Genomic DNA, 22,146 nt, shown 5'->3' with positions numbered 1-22,146 from the left:
GAGTGGAGGAGCAGCAGGAAGAGGCGCAGTCCTCCCCAGATGAGGGGGATGGGGGCAATGGTCAGGGCAGACGGGGTAGACACAGGCGGGTGGCTGTCCACCGTTACCGGCTGGCCCAGCGGGCACGGGACAGACTGATAGACGCCCGCTTCACTGACTAGATGGGCGTGGGAATCGGGTAGTATGGCCACAGACCGCACACCATGGCAACAGCCGACCACCCACACCCCCCACCCATCCACCCACCCCATCACCCTCACCCCCCTCCCCAACCCCACCCACCCCACCCGCATGCACACCACCCCCCGCCCCCATTGCCGATCCACCTGCGGCACAACGGGCCGGGCTCACACAGTTGCGGGGGGACGCGTGTCTATCGCAAGCCATGGAGGATGATGACAACCCGCCCTGCAATGAGCTCCTGGCTCTACATCGTTGGACTATTTCTGACCCATGGCCACAGTACCACCATCCACCCGGACCATCCCTGCATGCGGCTGTGACACTGCAGCGCACGGTCCCGTCCTCTGCCCGGGGGATGTTGATGGCGGCCCAGGGGGAAGGGGGCAGACTCACCTGGGGCTGAGGTAAGACCACCCCTCACACACACACTTGCGCTCAACGTACATGACACCCCCGCACACTTTGGACAGAGCACAAAGGCAGCTTCGGTATTTGTAACATTGACTTTAATAACCAAAGGAGTTCATGCACGTGCCCTAGCCCCTAAAACTCATCTGTGCCCTGCACCCGTGCCAACGTACTCAGTGTCTAATTGTTTGGCCTTACGGGCCCTTTGACTACGTCTATGTGGTTCCCCAGACGGTACAGCAGAACTGGAGGTGGACTCCTGTGATTCCTGCCCTCTGACACTGGATCCCTTTGGCGGCCGTTTCCTGGGGCGTCCTGGCCTAGATGGGCCAGGCTGCGGCCCGGGCGACTGGGATGGCAAGCTGCCAGCTTGTCCTGCCCGTTGCCCACCCGATGCACCTGGGACGGACGGGGGGGAGTCCGAGGTGTCGCGGTGTACCGGGACCTCCCCTACAGAGGGAGCCAGGACGGACCACACCACCTCCACCTCCCTCGGGGTGCCCGATGACCCCCAGGCCTCTACATGGGTGGGGGATGCGAACGGACTGGCCATCCGACGCCCCCCCGACATCTGGCGCTGCCAGTCCTGGAGGCCCGTGCTGGTATCGACAGGGGTCTGCAGGTTTGCAGCCATGGAGCCCAGGGGGTTGGCAAGCCCTGTCTGTGACAGTGCGACGCCGGCTCGCACATGGCCACTGGCGCCGATGCCCTCAGCGATGGCCTGCAGAGACTGGGCCATGGCCTGCTGAGACTGGGCCATGGCCTGCAGAGACTGGGCTATGGCGTTGAGCACCTCTGCCACCTGGCGCTGGCACTGGCTCATGGCCTCCTGTGAGAGGGCAGCCATGTCCTGGGCCACAAACGCCACCTGCACGGAAGGCCCCAGGCCTCGCAAACCGTTTCCCATGTCTGACACCGTCGCACCCATTGCCTCCACTGCGGACGCCACCCGTGCGGTGTCAGCCTGGGTGGCACGCATGACCGGCACCACTCCCAGCTCCTGGACGCGGGTGGACTCCTCCACCTGCGACCGCAGCCGCCGCAAGCCGCCCGTCACCCTCTTCGCTCGGCTCCGGGTCGGTGGTTGCATCGGATCTATGTGTGGGTGTGGTAACTGCAGGAACCCGGGATCCATCTGGGCGGCAGATGTTCGCTTGGGCTGGGCTGCCCTCCGACCGCCCGGTCCCTCTGCTGCTCCTACCTCCACCTGCTGTACCGGGACGGCTGTGTTGTGCGCACCAGTGAGTGTACCAGACGCCTCATCACTAAAGTGCCCAACCGTGGTGAGTGTTTCTGCGATGGTGGAGGGTGTTGGTGATAGCAGTGGCGTTGTGTCGTGCTCTTCATCCCACTCTGAGTCCATGGCACTTTGGGGTGGGGGTTCGTCTCCACCCATCCACTCTGAGTCACTGTCCGGTATTTCGTCTTCCTGGGTAGTGCTGTCCCGGGTAGGGGTGTCCCGGGTAGTGGTGTCCTGGGTAGTGGTGTCCTGGGTAGTGGTGTCCTGGGTAGTGGTGTCCTGGCTCGGATGTGACGGGGGCCTGTGGCTGCCCCCCTCGTCGCTGGGTGGTCGCTCCCGCACGTGACGGGGGTGTCGTCTCCCTGTTGCTCCAGGTCTCTCCGTCTCCCGTGGTGTGCGAGGGGCATCCTGCGGGCGTCGCATGCTGGAGGGTCCGGGTCTCTCCGTCTCCCGTGGTCTCCGAGGGGCATCCTGCGGGCGTTGCATGCTGGAGGGTCCAGGTCTCTCCGTCTCCCGTGGTCTCCGAGAGGCATCCTGCGGGCGTCGCATGCTGGAGGGTCCGGGTCTCTCCGTCTCCCGTGGTCTCCGAGGGGCATCCTGCGGGCGTCGCATGCTGGAGGGTGCGGGTCTCTCCGTCTCCTGTGGTCTCCGAGGGGCATCCTGCGGGCGTCGCATGCTGGAGGGTGCGGGTCTCTCCGTCTCCTGTGGTCTCCGAGGGGCATCCTGCGGGCGGTCTGCATCTGCGGGGATGGGTGCCTGGACGTTTGGTCCTGCGATACACAATGAAGCATGCATGGTTAGACATCAGGCAGTGATCAGGTGATACGGGGAGGGGGATATAGAGGAGGGGGGATATGGGGACGGGCTGTCGGTGGCTCACTCGCTAGTACGCCCCCGACCTCTGCATCAGCAACCTCCCGGTCCTCAGGTCCGCCAGCCAGTTCCAGGGCCCTTTCCTCGTGTACGGTCAGTGGCCTCTCATCAGCGGGCCCTCCTCCAGTCCTCACATGCTCCCTATTGTTGTGTGCGCGCTTCTCCTGTGGGGGGGGGGCAGGGGTAAAAGGCAACAGTGTTAGGCAGGTATATGAATGCACGCCATCGGTTGCGCGTGCATTGCAGAGGTTACGGTTAGGGCTGGATTCACTTGGGGATATGGGGATATGGGGGATATGGGGGAGGGGGGGATATGGGGGAGGGGGGGATATGGGGGAGGGGGGATATGGGGGAGGGGGGATATGGGGGAGGGGGATATGGGGGATATGGGGGAGGGGGGATATGGGGAGGGGGGATATGGGGGATGGGGGGATATGGGGGAGGGGGGCTATGGGGGAGGGGGGGATATGGGGGAGGTGGGATATGGGGGATATGGGGGAGGGGGATATGGGGGAGGGGGGATATGGGGGATATGGGGGAAGCTCACCCTGCCTGCTCTGACGAGGTCGTTCACCTTCTTGTGGCACTGGGTGCCTGTCCGTGGTGTCAGGGCCACAGCGGTGACGGCCTCTGCCACTTCCCTCCACAGACGCCGGCTGCGGCGTGGGGCAACTCTGCGGCCGTGCCCGGGATACAGGGCGTCCCTCCTCTGCTCCACCGTGTCCAGGAGCGCCTCCACATCGCGTGACTCGAACCTCGGGGCTGAGCGACGGCCAGCCATCCAGTCGGGTGTTGCGGTCGGGTGTTCCGGTCGGGTGGGGGGGAGCAGCGCGGCCTTATGAGCTGTCACGCCGTGCAGCGCGTATGACGCTGCACGGCGTGAACCACTGCGCAAGCGCGGATCCCGTTACGTCGCTGCTAGCCCATTTCGGGCCGGAGACTATCGACCCATTTTTCCGACGTGACGCAAGTCGGATCTGCGCCGTTTTTTGCGCCGATCGGCGGACTTTCCGCCGATAACGGAGAAATTCGCCCGAGCTCATGTGAGCTCATTTTTGGTGCTAAGTGCCGTTTTATATGGGCCGTGATCTCGCCAGTGTGGCCGTTGCAAAACCTCCGCCACATGCACCCAAAAACATACGTTAACTTCACGCCCAAGATATTCCAAATTTCAGTTTTTCTCAAAGTACGTTGATGTTTTCAAACTGCCATGTTGTTGCTTTTGAACTCCCAATTTCTGGATTATTGCCTAATCACTCGTCCATTGCCATTCCACTATCGATATGTATACCCACTGCATTTCCTACAGGACGCTCAATCCCATCAACCTGGCTTGGATTTGGCACGAATCATTAATAAACATGGTTAAACCCACTACACATCCTGGTCACCGTAAATTCAAACTCTCTCCCCCCCCACTCCCAGGTTTCCCATTGACTATCCGGCATGACGTTTATCCTGAACTGGACGCAAACTCTGCGCTTCTTACTCTACCTATGAGGAGCTCTTGTCCACCAGGCAGGGCATTGCAGGAAGTGCCAGGGTGGAGATGAGCCGCTTTTACACAAGGTGCCAAGTGAGGTGATAAAGCAATCTGTGCGATGACTGAACAAGCTGGACATTGAAGGTGTGTTGCGAGTTTGTACTCCCCTTCCACAACACCCCTCATCTGCACCAATAGAGATGCCAGTCTCATTCTGGGCACATCTGACGGACTCAAGAGCAGCAAATTACTCGCTGCATCTCCTGACCTGAAAATATAACATTTGATGAGGTAAAATGCCCCCAGCTGGTAGAATTTGAGACAGTTTTTTTTTGCAGCATAGCAACCAGCATCACACAGACACGCACAGTTCTGAGGGCTTATTAGTATTCAAGATATAGCTTATCGCAAGCTGCTGGACGCCTGGTACAAGAGGAGAGAGAGGGAGAGAGATAGAGAGAGTAAAGAGAAGCAAATAGGATTCTTCATAGCTGGGAGTAACAGAGCAAAAGTAAAAATAGAAAGGCCAGAAAGAATTGGGAATGCAAATACCGTCTTCCTCGTACTAATACTCCTTTGACACTTAATGAGTTTGGTGCTTGATTTTGTGCTCAGTCACGACTAACTAACTCTGGCTGTGGTTTGCGAGGGAAAGAACATTGGCAACCTGCAGGATACTCAGTTTTCTATTCTATAATCTGAAATGGAGTCAAAGTGAAGTTTGCTGTTGTACCTTTTGCTCCTTCCTGCAATCAACGGGAGATTTAGCAGTGCAATCAGTGAATCCGATCAAATCAACACAATACTGTAAGTATCAATCCCTATTCATAGCAGTACATTTGTGTCAATATATAACTCTGTGTGTCTCTGTATCCTTCTGAGTGTATCTGTGTACCTGTATGTCTGTATACATACATCTGCGAGTCGGATGTAATTATGTGTGTGTGTGTGTGTCGGCGATTGTTTGTATAATTGTGAGTGTGCAGGGGCTAAATAGGATAGTCTTCAGAAAGAGGATCACAATATGTTATTACCCTGGGCCAGTTCAATGTAATGAGCACACCATGCCAACTTTATGATGGTCACTCATCTGAATGATTGCTGCGTTCTGCCAGCACTAACCCCACTATTCATTGCCTGCACACATCATAACTTCATAAAACTACTTAGAGCTAGCCAACACCTCTTAAAGGGGAGGCTCACTGCAGTTTGAACAAGTGTTGGGAGTCAGGCAGGAGATGGCTCTGTCCTGGAAAATAATGGAGAATTGCACAACAAGAGAGCGATTGGGCTTCAAAGTTTTCAAGCATTCCACTGGAGATCTGGGTGTAAAGATACAGAGGTGTCTTGTATCCACGGGGGCCTCCAGATACATGGTGAACAGGCAATAGGAACAGATGGACACCAGAGTCACTATCTGAGGATCTGGATATGTGCTGCAAGAAGTCCAATGAAGTGACATGAGTAGCCAAGGTCAGTAAAAGCATTCTTAAATGCCCTATCACACCAAGTACCTCAGACACTGTTCCATGAACCACACTCCCATCAGTCATCAAGAGCAGTGTCTATCAATCAGGATTCATACTTAACATTCTTCATCTCACCCGCACACACTTAGACCTGCTACAGGTCTCATATCAAACACGTTACTAGGGTTACTGAGACGACGCACCAGGGAAGTGGCAGTGGCTCCAAGGAGCACAAATCTGTGTCCTCTCTCAGGAAGACAGCATTCATCCTCCCACCACTGCCACTCTGACAGCGTCCTTGTTGTTGTCTGTCAGCCAGTCAGCTCAGACTACTGCTGCCCATGCTGAGCTGGTGCAGTCCAAAGCCAGGCCACCGAGGCTGCTCATGATCACCCTCCAGGATCTGTCTCCCCCAGCGAAAGTCAGAGTCTTCCAGCAGCCATGCTGCAGCCACTGGGATAGCACTGTATAGGAACACTGAGGTAGGCGAAGGCAGATGGAAGACAGGCATTAAGATGTTGCACAGAGGTGATTAGTAATATGCATTTTGTCATGATTTTATTCATAAGCTTGGTTTGGAATGTTTATTTTGTGCTGTATTTTATTTCAACATTGTGAATGTCAGTGACAGAGAGACATTCTGATATTGCTGCTGAATGGATAGTTGGGGTTGCAGTGTCTGTTGACACACTTGGATGAATTCTTCACCATCAGCTACCACCTGACTTCCATTTCCTCTTCTTCTTTCTCCTTTTCCTCAGGTTTCTTAAAGGCAATTAGGGATGGGCAGCAAATTCTGGACTTGCCAATGATACTCAATTTTGTGAAAGGATTTCTAAACTAGCCCCTTCTTTCAGCAGAATGATGAGGCTGTACAACATGCAGCAGACCAACACAAATAGTGACCCTTTGTCTGCCACGTATTGCAGGTCCCCTCCAGGAAGGTTCCAACAGTGGAATTATTGTTTTACCATGCCCATAGTTAGCTGTATCACATTTCATATGGCAGTTTGGCTTTCACTGTATGTGTGGGTTGCATACTAGAGTCATCAATCCTTGTTACACAAGAGCCACTGTTTAGCTTCAAGGGGTGGCGCAAATGCAGCTGACACAGTGGACTAGCACAAAATGAAACCATCATGATGCCAGGGCACTGGGCATTGACTTGCATGATGCCCTGCCTATGGTCACTGTGGTGATTGTCCCTTTAAGGGCAACACAGAAGAGTAAGGGTCACCTGACCTGTGTGACCAAATCCTCAGAGTGTGGAATCACCCCCGGGGGGGGTGGGGGGGGGGGGGGGGGTTGGGGGGGGACTGGGGAGTCCTCTTAGGCAATGAGAACCTTCGGAGCTGGCTATGGGTATGTGGTTGCTGTAAAATTCTTATCATTAAATACCTTTTGTATTCACTAATGATGTTAGGGAAAATGCATCTTTACACTCACACATCAGCTGGACATTGAGAGAGTGAAATCTTTTGATCCTGAGTAATGGCAGAGAGCATGGAATTCTAGCTGAGGTTTTCTAAGCTGGTGAAACTTTGCTCACATCAAGCCCCCATGCACTTATTCTATGGATTTGGGCAGCACGATAGCACAAGTGGATAGCACTGTGGCTTCACAGCGCCAGGGTCCCAGGATCGATTCCCCGCTGGGTCACTGTCTGTGAGGAGTCTGCACGTTTTCCCTGTGTCTGCATGGGTTTCCTCCGGGTGCTTCGGTTTCCTCCCACAGTCCAAAGACGTGCAGGTTAGGTGGATTGGCCATAATAAATTGCCCTTAGTGTCCAAAACGGTTAGGAGGGATTATTGGGTTACGGGGATAGGGTGGAAGTGAGAGCTTAAGTGGGTCAGTGCAGACTCGATGGGCCGAATGGCCTCCTTCTGCACTGTATGTTCTATGTTCACCCACCCTTCACCCAGATTCATGAATATGATAAGTATAACTAGCAGGGTGATAAACCAGCTGTGGCTGAGGAACTCCTTCCAGAGACACAAGGTGTCTTTCTTCAGCCAGAGGGTGGTGAAACTATGGAACTCTTTGCCGCAGAAGGCTGTGGAGGCCAAATCACTCAGTTACTTTAAGGCAGAGATAGATAGGTTCTTGATTAAAAAGGGGATCAGGAGTTATGGGGAGAAGGCAGGAGAATGGTACGAGAAAAATATCAGCCATGATTGAATGGCAGAGCAGACTCGATGGGCCGAGTGGCCTAATTCTGCTTCTATGTCTTATGCTGTTATGGTCTTAGACCTTCCAGAAGAATCTCAGTCTTTTCTGCCAAACAAACCCAAGAAACATGTTGAGGACAACACCAGGAACTCTTCATTTCACTCATTGAGCTGATCAAAGTATCAGACTCAGTAAATCACAACCCTGTGGATTGTGCTCTGGACATTTGGACGTTCAAGAAGCTTCATCACAATCCTGCAACCGCTTCATGATGATTTGACTGCAACTATCTTGAATAGGAGATCTGAAACAGATGCCTTCAAAATCCAGACCGGGGTCAAGCAAGGTTATGTGATAGCCCCCATAGTATTCACAATCTATCTGATAATGGCAGTCACCTCAAAGATCAACTGCTCTCTGGTGTGTGTATTAAATACCATCTAGATGGAAACATTTTAACCTCAGTGGCCTCTGTGCTAAATCTAAACTGACCATCATAGACATATATGATTTACATTTTTCCAATGACTGCAGTATCATTGGCCATCCTCCGGATTCAATAGGAGGATAGACAAAGACTTGTTAGTTCCACAAACATTCAGGCAAAACCCCCACAGAATCAACTATGATATATATAATGTATAATATAATTGCTTATTGTCGCAAGTAGGCTTCAATGAAGTTACTGTGAAAAGCCCCTAGTTGCCACATTCCGGCGCCTGTTCGGGGAGGCCGGTATGGGAATTGAACCTGCGCTGCCTTATTCTGCATTACAAGCCAGCTGTTTAGCCCACTTTGCTAAACCAGCCACTGATGGACTGTTTCCAGATGGCTACACCCTGTCTCCTCACCAGATCCTATTCTCTCAACTCCCAAATGGCCAGCGTTCTGGGAGGACAAAGGAAATGTTTCAAAGATACTCTGAAAACCCCCTGAAGTGCATTAGCATTGACATTAATGATTGGGAGGAGCTTGCTAGCAATTGTTCAAAATGACCACACTACATCACGCCTCAAGTCCAAATGTCTTAATGATGAGGCAGAGCAGCGGCTCCACCTGCCTAAAGGTCAGTCGGTCGAGAATTGGCCTGTTCAGTCACATGATGACCCGTGGCAGAAAGTCACAACCCTGAGTAGGCGTCATCCTCCAATCGAAGGACAGCAAGAAGTCTTACAACACCAGGTTAAAGTCCAACAGGTTTGTTTCGAATCACTAGCTTTCGGAGCGCTGCTCCTTCCTCAGGTGAGGTCAAACCTGTTGGACGTTAACCTGGTGTTGTAAGACTTCTTACTGCGCTCACCCCAGTCCAACGCCGGCATCTCCAATCGAAGGACAGCCGACTTGGCAGAGTTGACATTCAATACTGGCACAGCAATCTGTGTGCATTCAATGGTGCCCTAAACCATGGGGGATCCTGTAATCCAGGGTTTTTCAAAGTGTGGGTCACGACCTGTGGGTGGGTCACGGGCGGGTATCAGAAGGGTCGCGGAACCCACGGCCAGTAACAATTCATAGGGAGAAGTTTTTCCCCTGTAAGAACAAGAATTTAACAACCCATTAACTGGATACGAAGCTCGGAGGTAATGTGCCGCGGCCGCCAGCACGCCCGTCCATGCGCCCTTGCATTAAGCTACCCGACAAGCTCCACACGTTTCGCCCAGCTATAGATTTTGGGACCGAATATCAAATTCAATGGACAGTCAGTGGATCCACATGATTTTTTAGTTGACAGCGAGCAACTTACTCCGTCATTGGCAGTTCTTTTGCAACATGCTTCACTTGCAACACATTAGAATAAAATAACATTTTCACAGCATGTTTCCTTTTTGGTGTTTTGAATGAGCTTTGTTCGAATCTGTATGATTGGAAAGTCTTCTGAAATGCAATTCCGATGGGCAATATACACTGGTCATGCCGTGAGGGGATGGGACAAACTCGGTGCACAAGTTCCCCGCGGATTGATGAAAATGATGAAAATGGTTTGCATTGGACAGAATGTTTTCTACAAGCAGGAGTGTGGAGCTGATATTGAGCTGCTTTATGAAAATAGGAACATTTCAAAACCTAGACTGGTCTGGGGAAAGGAATATCGGTGTAGCTCACTGGTGACCTGATTTTGATTTTGAAAAGGTGAATGTTCTCATGCTCCAGTTTGAGTCCCAGGGAGGGGAGGGGGGAGGGGGCAGTAACAGGGTCCTGGTGGGCATGGGGGTTGATGGGACCGGGCAAGGCGCCAAATCCTCAATGGAGAAATTGCCCGGCAAGAAGCTACGGCTGCTCCTCTGCTTCCTGGGAATCATCGTCTGTTATTCCTGGATTGTACAAGAGATGATGTAAGTACTTGGTGCCCAAGACACAGAGCCTCCAGTGAAAATAGGCTATTCATTGATCATATACAAAATGTCTTTTTCCCAAGGATTAATAATTCATAAAGGTGGGATAGCTCCTGCATACCTCATGTGTGGCCCGGACAGTAAATTTTCATAAATAGGAGGACATCAATCTCAGCTGTGCATACCTCATCTTGTCCTCACTCAATCCTGGCATGAATTCAATGCACTAAGAGCTACTGCATAGTGATTATGAACAGGAAAACTAGATGGTTTTCCTTCCCTCCCTTGCCTAGGGCAAGGAAACTTTAGTGTCCTAAATATTGTCTTGACTCAGGATAGACTGGGAAAGCCAATGTGGCGTGGGTCCCGAAGGTCGCCAACGTTGGTCCCGAAGGTTGTCCACAACGGACAACGTTGGTCCCGAAGATCGGCCAGCTGGCAAATGTGGGTCCGGGAAAAAAAGTTCAAAAACACTGCTGTAATCTGATCAAAACCCTCATGACCATTCTGCCAGTTTTTCTCAGGCAAGAGAGAATTAAATGTATTAGCTCTCTTTGAACAGAATGTCTCAGTGACTGCCCTTATGCAAGCAGTCGACAACAAACTGCGAGATGTTATTAATATCTCCAGCATGAGCACATTGATCCTTGCTGAGATCCTGATAGGAGGATTGCTCCCTGATCACTCTGCACAGAAATAGCCTCTTCCTGAAGGCTTTTCACTCCTCTTCCTCTCCCTCCTACAGCAACTTGCCCTGCTTTGTGAAGCCACTGCCCATTATCCCAGTCTTGTCGTATTCCAAGGGGAATATCTGCTCATGCCTGGGAGAAACTTATTTTTATTAAAGCCTTGAAGTCAGTAAAAAGTACGACAGCATCCAACACACAGAGTCTGTGTTTGTGTGCGTATGTTTGTATATATGTCTGTGTGTACATGTCTGTGTGTGTATGTGTCTCAGTCTATGTGCATCTACGTGTACATCTATATGTGTTTGTGTATGTCTGTGTGTGTGTGTTTGCGTGTACATCTGTGTGTGTCTGTGTGTATGTGTGAGTCTGTGTGTATCTCTGATTCTCTGTCTTCTCCCTGTGTACTTCAAATTATTGATCAGCATTTAATTTGGTTCAAAAAATGTAATGCATTTGTGTTTAATAACAAATCCATCTGAAAGTGTGATTGTTAACTGAACTGTGTTTCTCTCTGATGGATTATTTTGGAGTTGGTTCTGAGGATGATATTACATTGGTTTGGCTTTCATCAGCTGATTGGAACAGTATTGTTTGATGGTGATTTGTGACAGTGATGTCATTGCAACAAATGACTGCAATCTGTAGCAGTAGCATGTGGCAGTGATATGTGACTGTAATAGGGGACAGTGATAGGGAACGGAGATAGGGGAGGGAGATAGTGGAAAGTAATAGGGGACGGTGTTGGGGACGGTGACAGGGGACAGTGATAGGGGACGATGATAGGAGACAGAGATAGGAGACAATGAAAGGGGACGGTGATAGGAAACGGTGATATGTGACTGTGATAGGAGATGGTGATAGGGAAAGGTACGATGTTGGAGACGGTGATAGGGGACGGAGATAGGAGACGGAGATAAGGGGGAGATGGGAGACAATGAAAGGAGACGGTGAGAAGAAACAGTGATATGTGACAGTGACAGGGGATAGTGAGGGGGAAACAGTGTTCGGAGCGGTGATAGTAAACGTAATATGTGACAGTGATAGGGGATGGTGATACGTACAGTGATTGGGGACGGTGATAGGGGACGGTGATAGGGGACGGTGATAGGGGACAGTGATAGGGGACAGTGATAGCAAACATGATATGTGACGATAATAGGGGACGGTAATAGGGGATGGTGATAGAAAACGATGATATGTGACAGTGATTGGGGACGGTGATAGGAGACAATGATAGCGGACGGCGAAGGGAGGTGGTGATAGGGGACGGTGATAGGGGACGGCGATTGGGTCAGTGACAGGAGATGGTGTTAGGGGACAGAGACAGATAGGTTCATGATTAATAAGGGGATCAGGGATAATGGGGTAAAGGCAGGAGAATGGGGTTGAGAAAATATCAGCCATTATTGAATGGCGGAGCAGACTCGATGGGCCGAATGGCCTAATTCTGCTCCTACGTCTTATGGTCTTATGGACAGTGATAGGAGACGGTGATAGGGGACAGCAATAGGGGACAGTGATAGGGACAGTGACAGAGAATGGTGATAGGGACAATGACAGGGGACAGTGACAGGGGACGGTGATAGGGAACGTTGACAGGGAACGGTGACAGGGGACAGTGACAGGGGCCAGCGTTAGGGACAGTGACAGGTGACAGTGATAGGGGCCAGCGCTAGGGACAGTGACAGGCGACAGTGATAGGGGCCAGCACTAGGGACAGTGACAGGGGCCAGCGCTAGGGACAGTGACAGGCGACAGTGACAGGGGCCAGCGCTAGGGACAGTGACAGGGGGCAGTGACAGGGGCCAGCGATAGGGACAGTGACAGGGGACAGTGACAGGGGCCAGCGCTAGGGACAGTGACAGGGGACAGTGACAGGGGCCAGCGATAGGGACAGCGACAGGCGACAGTGATAGGGGCCAGCTCTAGGGACAGTGACAGGGGACAGTGACAGGGGCCAGCGCTAGGGACAGTGACAGGGGACAGTGATAGGGGCCAGTGCTAGGGACAGTGACAGGGGACAGTGATAGGGGCCAGTGCTAGGGACAGTGACAGGGGACAGTGACAGGGGCCAGCGCTAGGGACAGTGACAGGGGACGGTGATAGGGAACGTTGACAGGGAACGGTGACAGGGGACAGTGACAGTGGCCAGCGATAGGGACAGTGACAGGTGACAGTGATAGGGGCCAGCGCTAGGGACAGTGACAGGCGACAGTGATAGGGGCCAGCACTAGGGACAGTGACAGGGGACAGTGACAGGGGCCAGCGCTAGGGACAGTGACAGGCGACAGTGACAGGGGCCAGCGCTAGGGACAGTGACAGGCGACAGTGACAGGGGCCAGCGCTAGGGACAGTGACAGGGGGCAGTGACAGGGGCCAGCGCTAGGGACAGTGTCAGGGGACGGTGATAGGGGCCAGCGCTAGGGACAGTGACAGGGGACGGTGATAGGGGCCAGCGCTAGGGACAGTGACAGGGGACAGTGACAGGGGCCAGCGCTAGGGACAGTGACAGGGGACAGTGACAGGGGCCAGCGCTAGGGACAGTGACAGGGGACGGTGATAGGGGCCAGCGCTAGGGGCAGTGATAGGGAACGGTGATAGGTGGTGGTGACAGGGAACGGTGACAGGGGACAGTGACAGGGGCCAGCGATAGGGACAGTGACAGGCGACAGTGATAGGGGCCAGCGCTAGGGACAGTGACAGGCGACAGTGATAGGAGCCAGCACTAGGGACAGTGACAGGGGCCAGCGCTAGGGACAGTGACAGGCGACAGTGACAGGGGCCAGCGCTAGGGACAGTGACAGGGGGCAGTGACAGGGGCCAGCGCTAGGGACAGTGACAGGCGACAGTGACAGGGGCCAGCGCTAGGGACAGTGACAGGGGGCAGTGACAGGGGCCAGCGCTAGGGACAGTGACAGGGGACGGTGATAGGGGCCAGCGCTAGGGACAGTGACAGGGGACAGTGACAGGGGCCAGCGCTAGGGACAGTGACAGGGGACGGTGATAGGGGACAGTGATAGGGGACAGTGATAGGGAACGGTGATAGGGGACAGTGTTAGGGGAGGGTAACAGGAAACGGTGATAGGGGATGGTGACAGGAGACATTGATAGGGGACAGTGACAGGGGACGGTGTTAGGGGCAGTGATAGGGAACAGCGGTAGGGGACGATGATAGGAGGCGGTGACAGAGAACTGAGATGTGGACAGTGATGGGGGTGGTTATAGGGGATGGTGACAGGGGATGGTGTTAGGAGACGGTGATTGGGGATGGTGATACGGGACAGGAGCAGGGGACAGTGGTATGGAATGATAATATGGGAGATAATATGCGATGGTAACACGTCCCGGGAGCAGAGGATGCAACTGTCAGGTGAGTGCTCTGGTTTAAAAACTGATAAGTAAAATCCCGTAATTTTTGAACCAATCAGATGTATGTATATGTATGTGTGGGTTGGGTGGTGGTGGGGGTGGGGAGTGAGTTGCTGGGAAGTTAGGAAATTGGGAGGATATTGAGGGTTTGGATGGTTTCATGGCTGGCCTTCTGTTTATTGTGAGGGATCTTTGCGCCATGAGGTTGCTCAGACACAATTGCTTAATAATAAATCAATAATCTGTTTTACACCACATATGGGGCGAGATTCTCCGACCCCCCGCCGGGTCGGAGAATCGCCGGGGGCTGGCGTGAATCCCGCCCCCGCCGGTTGCCGAATTCTCCGGCACCAGATATTCGGCGGGGGCGGGAATCGGGCCGCGCCGGTTGGCGGGCACCCCTGCGCGATTCTCCGGCCCGGGTGGGCCGAAGTCCCGCTGCTAAAATGCCTGTCCCGCCGGCGTAGATTAAACCACCTACCTTACCGGCGGGACAAGGCGGCGCGGGCGGGCTCCGGGGTCCTGGGGGGGGGGCGCGGGGCGATCTGGCCCGGGGGGTGCCCCCACGGTGGCCTGGACCGCGATCGGGGCCCACCGATCCGCGGGTGGGCCTGTGCCGTGGGGGCACTCTTTTCCTTCCGCCTTCGCCACGGTCTCCACCATGGCGGAGGCGGAAGAGACTCCCTCCACTGCGCATGCGCGGGAATGCCGTCAGCGGCTGCTGACGCTCCCGCGCATGCGCCACCCGGAGATGTCATTTCCGCGCCAGCTGGCGGGGCACCAAAGGACCTGTTTTGGGTGCCAGTCGGCGGACATGGCGCCGTTTCCGGAGAGTTTCTCCCCATGGTTCTGAAGAATTTTTTCCATTAATTTTAATCTTGTCCTTTTGTCTACTTACCTATTATCCCATTCCAACTTGATTTTTTTAAAGCATTTTTTGCAGAGTTGCATTGTAGATTTTGAAAATTCATTGTAGTATGAACCAGTAAACCAGTAGAGTCGTCACATTTGCTGATCAAGAAAACTGATGCAATTGTGAACCATTCACCTATGTCCTCTGGCCTCTTTAAAGTTGTGTTGTACAGGGACACCTGAGGACTCCAATGCATATCACTGACAGGGAAGACCTATGTTGTTCAATCATTCCGCTTGGTTGCTTAGGAGTCAATTGATCTTTCTACCTTGTGAGATTATTGGTAAAACAGAATCCAATTACACCGTTTGTATTAAATAATGATATTGGATAATACCATGCGCCCAGGCAGAAGAAGGTTTTCTTCTACTTCTACCGAATAGAAAAGATCTTATGCAGTTTACCTGGGTTGCACGTATTGAATCTGTCACTGCTTCCATATTGTGCAATGTGCAGAACATGTTGAAGGCTGAGGCAGTCACCAAAATCAGTGCTATCGTCTGTACAGTGCTCTGAATAACTAATGGGATCATTTCCTGTCAAATTAACAACGTTGCACGATGCTGTTAAAGTAAAATTTGTACTCTCAGGTTTGTTTAATGGTCATGGTGAGAACACCTAGAGGTCACGTGCAAACTGACACTGCACTAAATTGTTGTTGCTCTTAATATTAATGAGCTAGGCTGCATATATAATCGGACAATATTTGTGTCCAGATGCCAACAGTGGGCATGATCATTTTATTGGGACCTTTCTGTGGTTGTTGAAATGATTGGTGAATCTTGCAAGTGGAAAAACTATCACGTATCAGTGGTAGTTCAGGAGGGGAAAGGGTTAAAAGGAGAGGGGGTGAACAAGGGATCCGGAAACAGGAGAGAATTCTCAGCCAGGCTCCGGACAGCAATCTCGGGCAATGTTATCTGACTGCAATGACAGTAATGGGTAACAGCAATACATAAATATAGGAGGCAACAGTATTTTTTTGACATTAACAGACTTCAGGAATATACTGCAATATACTCTTGGCCAGTGAATGGTTTGCTTTGGGATCCCTGCCGTAGACGAGATGGGGTTAGCTTTTAGCACTTACACAGTTGGATCATGTTTCCAGTTTCCTGGATAGGATTTTAGTTTTCTCATTTCTGGCTTTTAAAAATAAATGAATAGAGAACTGAACAGAACCTAAAGCCTAAGATATTATGGAGGTTGCAGAGAGCGGCAAAATGCAGTTCCATTAAACATGATGATTAGATGTCATCACGTTTGGTCTAAATTGCATCATAAAGGGAAGAATGTTGAAGGCCAAGAGTTTCACAGTTTGAAGATCTGAACTGGAAGAATTAGAAGATGTGGTGATGGCACATAACCTGTATGCAGGAAGACTGAGTCAGGATAGTTAAGGATTCAGGAGGCACAAAATGGAATTTTACAAACACCAAATTTCTGATGTTGATAAAATTGAGAGATTAAAACAGATGCAATATGAGCAATAGTCTAAAGTCTAGAATAGAGAGGGAAAAAAACACTCCTGGGACTACTGATGTCTTCTTATAGTTTATTGAGGGACAGGAGAGGCTAAAATTGCCTCTTCAGATAGAAGAGCAGATTCAAGACTAACAGACACTCGGAATTCAGGGAGAATGAAGATATGAGTGAGTTAAAATCATGAAGGTGTTACTGAATTCGTAACCAATGTAGGTCAGTGAGAAAAGGAGCATTGGGTGAATTTCTTGCCGGTTAGGTTATGGGTAAGAGTTTTAGGTTAAGAGCTTAAGTTTCTGGAGAGTGGAAGGCGTGAGGCCAGTCTAGAGGGCAGTAGAATGGTCAAAACTGGAGATAGAAATGGTTAAGGGTTCCAGTGGTAGACAGGCTGAGGCAGAGATGTATGTGGGTGTTGTGGTGGATTTCTTCCAACTAACCACAGGAGAGACAGGTTGCAATAATTTATTCATGATTTAAGCATGGAGGTGTTGCTAACTTTTGGTTGGTTCAATTGGCTCTGTTTTCTAACCTTTGCTCTCGAATCGCCAGGTATCTTTATGATACCGCCACGAGGTTCAAGTCCAAGTAATGATCAATAACTCAATACACCGATTAGTAAGATTCAAATCAAAGCATATTTATTATACACAGTAATCGCTACTCATGCACAAATTCTACGCCTGAGCTACTTCTACGACTAACAGGCCTATACTTAGCTTCAGACTGGCCCACCAGGTCAGGGGAACAGGTGGCCTTTCGTTCGGGTTCTGAGTCTGCGGGATTCGAAGTTGGTACGGATTGGTAGCTAGGAGCGCCTATCTCATAGCGAGCGTTGACTTAAGACTTACTGGATCTCGGCGGCAGTTATAGAACATAGAACATAGAAAATACAGCACAGAACAGGCCCTTCGGCCCACGATGTTGTGCCGAACCTTTGTCCTAGATTAATCATAGATTATCATTGAATTTACAGTGCAGAAGGAGGCCATTCGGCCCTTTGAGTCTGCACCGGCTCTTGGAAAGAGCACCCTACCCAAACTCAACACCTCCACCCAACACCAAGGGCAATTTGGACATTAAGGGCATTTATCATTGGCCAATTCACCTAACCCGCACATCTTTGGACTGTGGGAGGAAACCGGAGCACCCGGAGGAAACCCACGCAGACACGGGGAGGACGTGCAGACTCCGCACAGACAGTGACCCAAGCCGGAATCGAACCTGGGACCCTGGAGCTGTGAAGCAATTGTGCTATCCACAATGCTACCATGCTGCCTTTGAGAACAAATAAATCTACACTATATCATTTTACCGTAATCCATGTACCTATCCAATAGCTGCTTGAAAGTCCCTAATGTTTCCGACTCAACTACTTCCACAGGCAGTGCATTCCATGCCCCCACTACTCTCTGGGTAAAGAACCTACCTCTGATATCCCTCCTATATCTTCCACCTTTCACCTTAAGTTTATGTCCCCTTGTAATGGTTTGTTCCACCCGGGGAAAAAGTCTCTGACTGTCTACTCTATCTATTCCCCTGATCATCTTATAAACCTCGATCAAGTCGCCCCTCATCCTTCTCCGTTCTAATGAGAAAAGGCCTAGCACCCTCAACCTTTCCTCGTAAGACCTACTCTCCATTCCAGGCAACATCCTGGTAAATCTTCTTTGCACCTTTTCCAAAGCTTCCACATCCTTCCTAAAATGAGGCGACCAGAACTGTACACAGTACTCCAAATGTGGCCTTACCAAAGTTTTGTACAGCTGCATCATCACCTCACGTCTCTTAAATTCAATCCCCCTGTTAATGAACGCGAGCACACCATAGGCCTTCTTCACAGCTCTATCCACTTGAGTGGCAACTTTCAAAGATGTATGAACATAGACCCCAAGATCTCTCTGCTTCTCCACATTGCCAAGAACTCTACCGTTAACCCTGTATTCCGCATTCATATTTGTCCTTCCAAAATGGACAACCTCACACTTTTCAGGGTTAAACTCCATCTGCCACTTCTCAGCCCAGCTCTGCATCCTATCTATGTCTCTTTGCAGCCGACAACAGCCCTCCTCACTATCCACAACTCCACCAATCTTCGTATCGTCTGCAAATTTACTGACCCACCCTTCAACTCCCTCATGCAAGTCATTAATGAAAATCACAAACAGCAGAGGACCCAGAACTGATCCCTGCGGTATGCCACTGGTAACTGGGATCCAGGCTGAATATTTGCCATCCACCACCACTCTCTGACTTCTATCGGTTAGCCAGTTCGTTATCCAACTGGCCAAATTTCCCACTATCCCATGCCTCCTTACTTTCTGCATAAGCCTACCATGGGGAACTTTATCAAATGCCTTACTAAAATCCATGTACACTACATCCACTGCTTTACCTTCATCCACATGCTTGGTCACCTCCTCAAAGAATTCAATAAGATTTGCAAGGCAAGACCTACCCCTCACAAATCCGTGCTGACTATCCCTAATCAAGCAGTGTCTTTCCAGATGCTCAGAAATCCTATCCTTCAGTACCCTTTCCATTGAACCGGTCACGGTCACGGTCAAGGTCGGTTCGCGTTGCTGAGTGACCTAGTCAAGAAGAACGATTTGAACTTGGGGACTTAACTTTATAGTCCCCAGGGGCTTCCCGCCTTTCGGGGCGGACCCTGTACCTGGTTCCAAGTGATTGGACTTCGTTCCAATCGCTTGGTTCGATTTTCCCCAATACTTGAGCGGATCCCTGATCGATGGCGGTCTTGAGGTGTCCGTTAACCTCTTTTGTGTTGGCTCCTGTTGGCGCCGGGGAGTCTGGCTCAGCTTTGTTTGTCCCAAATGTTGCGATTGTTCCTGGGGATCGCTCATCAGTATGTAGATGGCTGCTACATTATTATGCAGATGGCTGCTTGTATCGATGCTGTCTGTGCTTTTGCAGAGTTTAATACACAGTAACTTGCACCTGCTGGTTTCTGCCTGTGTTGGCTGAATTTCCCTGCAGCCTTTGCTGTTATCCATTTTACATCGGGAGTTGGCCAACCCAGGTGGCTACAGAGGGAACTGTTGTGTTATGTAATTTGGAATAACACAAGCTGCCACTTGATGCAGTTTTGAGTAAAAGATGCTCCCGACTTTAAAGTGAGTTCAATGTGTTTTATTGAACTATTAGCACAGTTCTCAATGTGTTCGATTCTCTGCTAATCTAAATGTAGTAACTCAGTCTAACTGAACCAGCCTTGCTCTAAGCCACGTGGTGGGGTGTGATGCAGAGGATACACCCTGTCTCACTCTGTAAATGTTGGTCTGTGGAAAGAGGCGGCGTGTGAGTGTCTCATCCCTTTTATAGTGAGATACCACCCCTGAGTGTCCTGACTGCTCATTGGTTGTGTCCTATTCTATGTGTTCATTAGCTGCATGTTTGCATATCATGACAGGAACTACCCCAGTGAACCTCAGGAGAAGCACCTTCCTCTAATACAGCTCTTCACAGCCCCAACACAACATTTACAGGGAGAGCATTCTAATACAACTCTCAGTTCCAAGTCACAGATACAGACTGCTTACCCAGTTAGTCAGTGCACAGAATATTGTTATAAAATTACGATCTTGCCTACATAGGTTTATTAGTAAACCTTCACCCAAAGCTTGTCTGTAACCTTCTAGCAAGGAACTGTCTGTTTTTCAAACAAGTAAATAACTTTGCTGGTAATTTCTGCTGATATTAGGATCTTGAGATGGAGCATTTGACCAGCATATGAGTTTACTCTAATGCAGGGGTGTTAGATCGATTCCTCCTTTCACTAGATCTATTAATTCACCCTTACATTCCCCCTTTTTGGCCAATGGCCCAGCCAAAGATAACCAACTTCTTTCCTTTTCTGTTTCACTTCTCACAACTAATATTTTTTAGATATAATTGAGGTGTTACAATTAGTGATAACATCTAATTGCAGTATAATTTTACAGACTTAAAAGATTCTCCCGCCACCTGATCCATCTTGTAGTTAATTCTTATGAAGTATTATTCCTCCCCAGGGCAGCACGGTGGCGCAGTGGATTAGCCCTGCTGCCTCACGGCGCCGAGGTCCCAGGTTCGATTCTGGGTCACTGTCTGTGTGGAGTTTGCACATTCTCCCTGTGTTTGCATGGATTTCACCCCCACAACCCAAAGATATGCAGGTTAGGTGGATTGGCCATGCTAAATTGATCCTTAATTGGAAAAAATGAATTGGGTACTCTAAATTTATTTTTAAAAAGTGTTATTTCTCCCCAGCCTTCATTTGAGCCAATTCAAAATTCATTTTACTCTTACTTTAATTTGGTCTGAAAGTCAGTTTCTCTATGGAATTTCTTATTCTTCAGACCATATCAGCCATTTCATGTCACACTGTTTGTCAAGTAGCTGAGCAAATCCCATTCTTCGATGCAACTGCACCATGTCCTTGTGTATGTTGGTTCATTCCCAAGTTACAAACTACTTCTTCACTCACACATTGGTAGTTCAATGGCTTCTTTAATCCTCTGTTGGAATCTCACATTCGTAAGTCATCTCCACACATTTTCCTATCTGTTGCATTTCGTCTCACGTGTTTATTTTAATCAGAAATCCTTTTCAGGTAGTATTCTTCTGCTCTGCTTCTTGGCATCTCTCTGTCCTCTCTCATAAACCCTTGTTTTGCATTTGTGGAGGGTTTATCCGATCTATGGGGATTGTGCCGTTTATTTTACCGAGCAATTTTGTCATCCTGGATTCCACTTTGTTTAAAAGGATGCACCATTCAATAATCCTTAGAGTATTCTTAAAAAAAAAATCAAAAGTCAAAAGGGCACAGGATCTCAAGATATTTACTTATTTCCCCCTGTGTGATCCCAATGTCTCAGGTTGTGGTCAGGTTATCAAATTCAGTTCTCTTAGAAGTTCAAAAGCATGGACAAGTATCTCAAAAAGAAAGGTGTCACTTCATTCATCTCATCTACACTTTTCTTTCACTAAAATGTTCATCAATACCCAAATTTGTAAATCCGTTGAACTTCACTTTCTAGAGAATCTTTACAGTCAAATAAAATCATGCTCATACTATCTTCGGAATAGAAATAAAACATTTCTGTTTGATTCCAAGCATTAACAAATTTTGCTTGTTTGTTATTTCCTGAAACATCAGATGTATTTCCATTTTAAATGGTTGAAACTGCAACTCATGTCCAGATGTTTCTCAGTTCCAATTTCAAAAGCAAGTTTGGTGGTTTTATATCATAGAATTTACAGTGCAGAAGGAGGCCATTCGGCCCATCGAGTCTGCACCGGCTCTTGGAAAGAGCACCCTACCCAAGGTCAACACCTCCACCCTATCCCCATAGCCCAGTAACCGCACCCAACACTAAGGGCAATTTTGGACACTAAGGCAATTTATCATGGCCAATCCACCTTTCTGAAAGGTAAGCCTTTTAGCCTGAGCTTTAATTCTCAAATCTGCTGACTTCACTTGGAGCTGGAAACCATCATCATCAGTTTAAAAAGAAAACACAAACAATCCACCTGGCT

The 22,146-nt window shown here is 50.0% G+C and overlaps 1 protein-coding gene across 1 annotated transcript in view; it reads left to right on the top strand.

Moving 5' to 3' along the window:
• Positions 1-4,616: 4,616 nt before the first annotated feature.
• Positions 4,617-22,146, top strand: part of LOC140418707 (regulating synaptic membrane exocytosis protein 3-like) — a 559,728-nt gene continuing 542,198 nt past the window's right edge. Inside the window, exon 1 of the mRNA XM_072502288.1 lies at positions 4,617-4,994. The gene's annotated coding sequence lies outside the window, so the exon portion shown is untranslated. The remainder of the gene's footprint in view (positions 4,995-22,146) is intronic.

This window comes from Scyliorhinus torazame, chromosome 1, assembly GCF_047496885.1.
Source record: "Scyliorhinus torazame isolate Kashiwa2021f chromosome 1, sScyTor2.1, whole genome shotgun sequence".
Classification (NCBI taxonomy): domain Eukaryota; kingdom Metazoa; phylum Chordata; class Chondrichthyes; order Carcharhiniformes; family Scyliorhinidae; genus Scyliorhinus; species Scyliorhinus torazame.
The sequence above is the reverse complement of the archived record's forward strand: the minus strand, read 5'-3'. Positions and strand labels throughout refer to the sequence as shown.